Below are 7,986 nucleotides of genomic sequence, written 5' to 3' on the forward strand. Positions count from 1 at the left end.
ATTTTGTTTTTACGGTAATAACTTTTCTTCGTGAACTTGTAAAAAAAGTACAAATACAAAACTATATGTTTATTTCAACAATATTGTATAAATTTTAAAGAAATCTGTCACTTTCATCCTTGTAGTTTGGTCTACTTTTCATCACTTCTATCCAAAATCTTTTTTATATTCGTCTGGCTATCCTTGTGGTTACATTTTCTTGTCATTTAGTCCGATTTACTAACACTCTTAGTTGTTTTCTGTTAAATGAGTGTGAAATTACCATAGTACCTTAATTAACAAATAAAATATTAATTACACAATAAGATAAACATCTAATCTAAAATTAAAGTAAAATATGTTGAGGGAGACCATGGATATGGTCAAACTATGGTGTCCATCTTCTCCATCGCCAGCAACCAAATACAATTCCCTTTCTTATCATCTCCTTGTTTTTTCAAAGCATTCACATCCCCCTCATTCTTAAACTAAAAGAAAAATGACCCAAATTCCATTCCCATATATTCATCCTCATTCCCATATGTTAATTATTTTAGTTGAAGTGCAAAAATCATCCTTGCGGTCAACACAATTTTACAAGATTGCATCGTGTGGTGATTTTTTTAATATTTGGTAGTAGACTTGTAGTCACGCGTATCTGGTTTTAAACTTTTGGTATGTAGTTAATAATCTTTCATAATAAGTGGAAATTAGACACGTTAGTTATCTGTCCGGTTGTATGTACGTATTTGAATCGCTTTTATTTGAACCGGTCTACTTTACTTTTATTATTATTTCTCTTTTCTAAAAACAATTTAGTGGTCTATATTTACGACTTTAAACTCTCTACTTTATATATTTAAGGCTGTTGTAGCCAAGTGAAATGTTGGAACATATTTACACATGAATACATATCATCATCACTCATGGCTTTTGCTTTTCTTCAAGGATCTCCTCACTCGCCCTACTAGTCCCTGGCGTGTTTCGACGGGTCTGTCTTTTAGTGGGAATGATGACGGTCCCGTCATCATAGTGATCATCCGAGCCCTCATCCTTGAACACAGGATGAATGTAAGCATTCTCAAGGTACCCTTTCAGGTTCACGCCCATGTTCGGTTCCCTTACTCGGTCAAGAGTGTCTTTATTCATCGCTTCCTGAAAACCATATAAAGAGAAAACGTCATATGACAATGTTAATTCTCGATAATAGTCAAAAGGTCTTTCCTGCGTACCTGTAACGGATATCTGGTAAAAGCAGGTTCGAATCGACCTTTACAGTAGATATGAAACCCGATTGTCATAATTGGAAGTGCAAGGAGAACCGGGGTGGAAGCAACAGCATGTTTGGTACTCAACAAACTCATCAAAAGAACCTGTGAAATAATCAATGCGGTGATCACATGTCCATGGACATCGGGCCAGAATGCAGCCCGACTTTCGTACTTTGGGTTGTATACATTAATCACCTGCAAACATCTTATCATAATGCATTTATATATTATTAACAAAATGACATAATTTGTTGGGTACTTCATTTTACTTTACCTGATGGCGATAGACAACGAATGCTAGCCCGAAGAAAACCAAGATGAATGGAATTAATAGCGGTGTGACAACCGCGTAAACAAGGCCAATGAGAAAATAGAATTGTATTTGAGGTTCTCCTGTGTTGAAGCCGATGGTTCCCGGGTTCATGGCCTTTTCTCTATCCCTTTCGGTCTTAACTAAGAAGATATTTTTCAAATGGTAAATAATCAAACGTTTTAATCGCAAAATGTCTCCAGCAGTACCAGCCCACCCATCAACCATTATATATGTTATGAAGAACGTTGCTTTCATTGGGATGGCTATGCCGATAATTTCAGGAATCCTGCAATTAAAATAAAGAAAATTAAGTCATGCAAACTATATAAGGTCAAAGAAGTGTAGGTGCACATACTTATTTGCTGGTTGATGTAGAAATGTGTTGAGCTGTTCGAATGCAGCCCCTGCGATAATGCTACCGAGAAACACGTTAACGAATTTGAAAAGATAGTATCGGGAGGCGCATCTCCTCTCGAGGCGTGATATACTCAGAAATCCTTCAAATTTTGACATCATCATCAAGATTTTTGGTAGCAGCTTGAGGAAGATCTTCAACACAATACCAGGTAGAAAACCTTGGATAAATGACTTGATCAGTTTTCTGCATCAAGGTTTCCAATATTCCATCAGCATTTTAACAGTTGTGAGGTTAATCAGTTTGGTTTTAGGGATCGATCGATATATCTTACATGTTGATTATGGGCTTAAGGAAGGGCACAGCCTTCTCAATGCCTTCAATGTTTGCGAGTGATTGCACAAAAGCGATTGGGATCATGTAAAAGAAAGTGAGGAAAAAGAAGGCGACGCCCATGATAACCTTGCGAACAGTGAGTGAGATGTAAGGAATAGCAAGGTTTTTCCAGTATACGTCGCGTGGCTCAGGAGCCCATTCGGTCAACCACAAAGTCGGGTTTCTAGCTTGTTGTGTCTGAGCAGTAACTGCAGCCCCCCAACGGGTTTTGAAGCACACAAATGCTACTGGCAGGATGGATTTTGGGTTATTCAACACATTTTTTCTCTCTTCTGCTATCTGTATGCAAGCAAAAATCCATAAATTAATCTCTTTCAAGCGCGCGCATATATGAATATGATAAATTACCTGATTTGAAAGTTTCTCAATTTCAGTTTCATGTTACTCGATAGCATCGACTTTCTTACCCCAAAGTCCAAGAAATCCAGTCTGTTAATTAAGAAGAGTGTGTAAATTGTAAACCAACCATCTAAATAAAAACCCCAGAGGTATGTAAAAGAACGCACGTACCTTCATCATAGGTCGTTTAGACGGGTTTTTTGAGTACTTAATCTGGTAGTAGTCAAGCCAGTTTTGCTTCTTTTGTTTCTTCTTAACAAGCTTAGCAAGCTTGTTAGCATTACAAACAACCTGCAAAATCATTTTCCATGCTTACAAATTACAAAACTAAATAATATATTATCTTGGGTAGTATCAAGACATGTACAAAAGTGTATGTATGTATACCTGATGAGTGAGATAATTATCGTGATGATTAACTAGAAAGAAATCCTCAACAGTCTCGCCAACCGACTCATGATCATCAGGTGGGATGTTCTTCACAAGCACCTGAAAAACATTAAAATGTCCGAGAAAACAAAAGGTGAAATAATCATATATTGATGATACATGTACAAGATTAAGAATATATATCAAGTTACAGTGAACTGATCGGGGCGGTGTTTTTCTGATTGGAGAAAGTAAAACCGCATATTTGCAACTGTCTCGTACTCTTTCTTTAACATAAAGCATGTCCAGATCATAACCGCGTATGCCATTACTACATGTGCCCAAAACCTGCAGTCATGCATAAGACATTAACTGGACAAAATAAACGCATCGATCAAAAGGACTATATATAATTACAGAAAGTAAGGAATTCTATGCATGCCTGGGAGACGCGTGTGGAATATTTGATATAGAAAGCTTATCAACTTGGCTATATGTGTCTTTGGACTGCTCTAGCGTGTTGTTTGTCCAATTAACCGGTATCAGTATAACCCATGTAAACACGAATATGGGAAAGAATATTTTCAACCTGCATACAAGTTATAAAAGAGATTAAAAAAGAATAATTATAATTAATATGTTTCCATCACAAAATGAACCTATGTTTATGTAAGTAGGGTATACCCGAGCAAGTAGATTCTCAAGTAGACAGCGGAATCCAAACCGGCATGATCAATGAGCTCGGACTGCGACATTGATAGTGCATCGGGCACCCAGTTAAGGAAGCGTAAGTAGGATCGATAATCTAAATTGACAAACTTTGTTACAAAGGCGGAGGAGGCTGTAGGGCTAGTTCTTAGACCCTTGATATACCATTTAGTGAAGTAAACTCTATCGTTGATAGGTTGAATCCTAAGAAGAGCAAAAGCTAGAAAGAAAAGGAGTGCAGTGATAATATTAATGGCTGCTGAAACACCAATATCCCCAATGGTAGCCATCTATCAATTAATCTTCCTGTTTCTTTGTTAACTTTGTTTTAGAAGAAAAATATTTGGAGTTCCATGCAACCCAGAATGGCATGGCATCAAGGTTAAAGGAAGCTGAGATGATCAGAAAAGAAAGAAACCCATGTGAGAGAGGTTGCTTCAGACTTGAATGAAAGCTAAGAACATTCTTTCTTTCTTTCTTTCTTTCTTTCTTTCTTTCTTTCTTTCTTTCTTTCTTTCTGTAACCACGTACACAAACTGCAACCATACTTTACTTTGTACACAAACAAAACATCATTCAGTTTAATAAGTTTTATTTATAATTGAATTCTTCACTGAAGAAGAAGAAGAAGAAGAAGAAGAAGAAGAAAGATATGAGTTGGAGGATTCTTTTTTATATATTCACAATGGAAGAAGAAAGGAATGTGTAATTTGTTTATGGTGATTGCATTTGCATGCTACATGCATCCTTTTACTTTTAAAAAGAATTGTAGATTAATCACGTGTACTAGTGGTTTAATCTGTCTTGCTTGAGGAGCAATCACACTGTTTAACTTTTAACATTTTTAATTTTTATTTATACTTTGTTATAAGCAAAGCTAAATACTTTAGTGAGTAGATGAAAAAATCTCACTAAAGATAAATCAGATAAAACTCTCCATCCATATACATCTTTAATGTGTGTTTGTAAGTCTTTAATTTGGAATTTTAACATGAAAACACTTCATAACTTTTCTTTTACGTTCATATACTATGCCTAAACTAATTATTTAGATATAATACTGTTCAGCCATTAAAAAAGGTTCAACAATTAAACCATCAAATAAATACATAATCAAAATTAAATTAAGCTTGACTCGTTTCAAACTTTATACGCAAACTTCAAGCTCGCCTCATAAGTAAATTTTACATGTATATGTATATGGTAGATATTAGTTTTAAAATATTTTACTAAATTCAATAATATTTGGATATTAGTTGTTTCGTGAGTCCACTAATAATATTTGGATATAAGTTGGTTGTGGCTCAATGGTAGAATATTCACTTTATAAGTGAGAGGTAGGGAGATCAAACCTCACTACCACCAACTTATATAGGAGATATGAGGGATGACCCTGGCTTGCCAGGGTTCGAGTCCTGATCTCACCCGGTTTTACCGACTTCTCGTTGTCGTGCCGTTTGGCGGGCGTGGGGGTCGGGTTTTATCCGGTGAATCCCTCAACAGGTGGACCGCTAGGGGCTTCGTCCGTCCGGACTAGTGGCCGGCTCGGGCTACCTTTAGCCAATGGGGGCCGCGTACGGGGTACCCGGCGTTACTTAGTTGGCCGTTCAAAAAAAACTAACAATAAGTGAAGCCCAATAGGAAGGTAAACCTCCTCTCAATGCTGAGATAGAAACAGGGCCCATCACGTTCGGAAAAGAAAATACGGTTGTTTTTGTTTGATTTTTTTTTCTTAAAAGAACATTTAAAACCCATAAAACAAAGATCGGAGTGTGCCCGCAAAGGTATGTTTACTTGTGCATCAAATAGTAAAATACGTTTTCTTGGTCTTAGCAATTATTGCTAAACGTTTTTAGATACCCTAGTAACAATGATTTATACGGAATATTAGTTGGATAAATAATAGTCAGCAAGCATAATTGATGCCTACTGTGAGATTCTTAGCAGGTGACTCATGATGAAATATATTTAGACCATTACATGTACTAGACATAGTGTCAAATCCCCAAGTCGATCACGAATGTGATTATTAAATTAACTCTTTAAAGGTTTGAAATAAAAGTATATCGAGTAGATATATAATGAACTTTATGCATTTCGTAGTTGTGTAACATATAATAACTTCTTATTTTTCTATGTACCAAACTTGAATTTGTTACTGTTTAATGTATTTGATGTTTTTTAAATCGGAAGATTGCTAGCTTATGTGGCACGAGTAACATGAACCAAATTGTAGTTATATATAAGGCTGAGGGGTGTGGGGCTTCAACGGGGGCGCTAGAGCCCCTCCGCTCGCGCCCCCAGGCGCTAACACCACACCACCGGGGCGCTAACGCGAAAATCCATGCAGGTGTGAGCCTGTTAGCGAGAGAAGAGAGAGAGGAGCTTGTTGAATTTTAGAAAAAGAGCCGTTGGGCTCTTATTAAATTAAAAAAAAAAAATTTTCCAATAAAATACCCCATTTCACCCATTTTTATACCACAACTTCAAACCTTCACCCAAAATCAATTCATCTTCTCAACTTTTTTTAAAAAAAATGGCTGGAAATTGGTACTCAAACCTTGATTCAGATTATATTGACGACGATTTATGGTCGTCACCGCACCAACCGATGTTTTATTCGGAGCCGCAAGAATCATCCGGCTTTCAACCATCCAACACACAACCGTCTCCTAACTTTGTTGTTCCGGAGACACAAGAATCACACGGTGAAGCTACGGGACCAAAAAGACGCGTCCACCGGAAAAAACAACTTGCAACGGACGGGTCGCGACCGGCTTCGACTCCGAGGACGAAACGGAAAGCCACTCCGTGGTCATCGGATGAGAAGGAAGCCTTGTGTCGGGCTTGGATAGTCATTTCTGAGGATCGGCGTTGCGGTAATTGTTTTAACGTTTTTAAAAATGATTTTTAATAAAAAAGTTAAATATAAAAGTTAAATGGAAATCTAATTTATTTATTCATTTTGCAGCCGACTACCAAAAGAGCAAGATTTTTTGGACAAAGGTTAGGGAGACGTTCTACATGCTCGTTGGGAGTACAGAGCGGAACGCCGATATGATTTCGGGTCGGTGGTCCGAAATCAGAAAATTTGTCGGCTTGTTTACTAATCTTTTCAACAGGAACAGCGGTCGTATGAGACCAAGTGGCAGTGATGATTTGGCGGTTTACAATTTCACGGTCTAAGAGTGGAAGCAGGAGTGTTTGCGGAGGTATGGGATGGTGAAGACGTGGGACGATTTATTGTTGTGGGAGAGGTTGAAAAGGTGTTCCAAGTGGGTTGAGCTGGTGGCGCCGGACTTTGATGCGGAAGTAAGGGCGAAACGGACTAAAACTAGTTCGTCTGGAGCGTATAGCACTTCAACCGAGTCGGATTGCCACGTTGGATTCGACCTAAACATTGCGGAGGAGGAAACGTCTTCACCGCCGAGGAGGCGGCCATTGGGAAGGGACGCCAAGGGGAAAAAACCGGCTAAGGGGGAAGCCGTAAACATCGCCAATCTTGTTGAATCCCTCAATAAATTCAACAAAACCATGGAGGTGGTCTCTAATGACAAAAAGGAAAAAAGTCGAATGAGAGATTTGGACTTTCTTACTAGAGACTTCAGTAACCTAAATCCGGTCGATCAAATGCTAATGGAAAAGCAAAAGGAACGTATCCGAAAGAGGTTGATCGAAGAAGACCAAGCCGAAGAATAAGAATAATGTTTTTTTTTAGTACTTTAATTTTTATTTTATTTTTAGATATTAATGTGTTTTTTTTATTAATGTGTGTTTTTTTTAATAATTTATGAATTTTTTTAATAATACGTTGTTTGAATATATTTATAAAAAAATAAAAAAAAAATTCGCTGGAGCCCCTGCTGGAGCCCCTTCACACCAGGGCCAGGGGCTCCAACGGGGGCTCCAACACCCCCCTTATCCAGTTTCTCTCTCTGCCACACGTCATAATATTATTGGTTGGAGCCCCCATTAAAGCCCCCCACACCCCTCAACCTAATTATGTTTTCAATGTGTTCTTGAATTACCAACCGTCATCGGTCACCATCATTGATGTATATTTTGTTTATCTCTCTTCGTTTAAATGAGATATGCATGCTTACATACATACATACACACACACCATACACTATTCTTTTAGTAATAATTAGTTGATATTTATGTATAAACCTCTAATTGAAAGTTAAAACAAAAATAACTTCATCCTAATTTTTTTTCATCTTAGTTGTAAATAAATCACAATAAAAATCAAAAGA

The 7,986-nt window shown here is 37.4% G+C and overlaps 1 pseudogene across 1 annotated transcript; it reads right to left on the reverse strand.

The window, feature by feature from the left end:
- Positions 1–870: 870 nt before the first annotated feature.
- On the reverse strand, positions 871–4,023 carry LOC143552034 (hyperosmolality-gated Ca2+ permeable channel 1.2-like; annotated as a pseudogene). Its single transcript, XR_013138580.1, has 11 exons — positions 3,707–4,023; positions 3,465–3,611; positions 3,235–3,370; positions 3,041–3,142; positions 2,825–2,944; positions 2,663–2,743; positions 2,253–2,593; positions 1,919–2,164; positions 1,525–1,849; positions 1,212–1,445; positions 871–1,134 (listed from the first exon to the last, which is right to left on the reverse strand). The product of XR_013138580.1 is annotated as a hyperosmolality-gated Ca2+ permeable channel 1.2-like (transcript).
- Positions 4,024–7,986: the final 3,963 nt, after the last annotated feature.

The sequence above is a fragment of the Bidens hawaiensis genome, unplaced genomic scaffold, assembly GCF_021521415.1.
Source record: "Bidens hawaiensis isolate Kalapana, Puna unplaced genomic scaffold, B.hawaiensis_p1.1 tig00016758_1, whole genome shotgun sequence".
NCBI lineage: Eukaryota > Viridiplantae > Streptophyta > Magnoliopsida > Asterales > Asteraceae > Bidens > Bidens hawaiensis.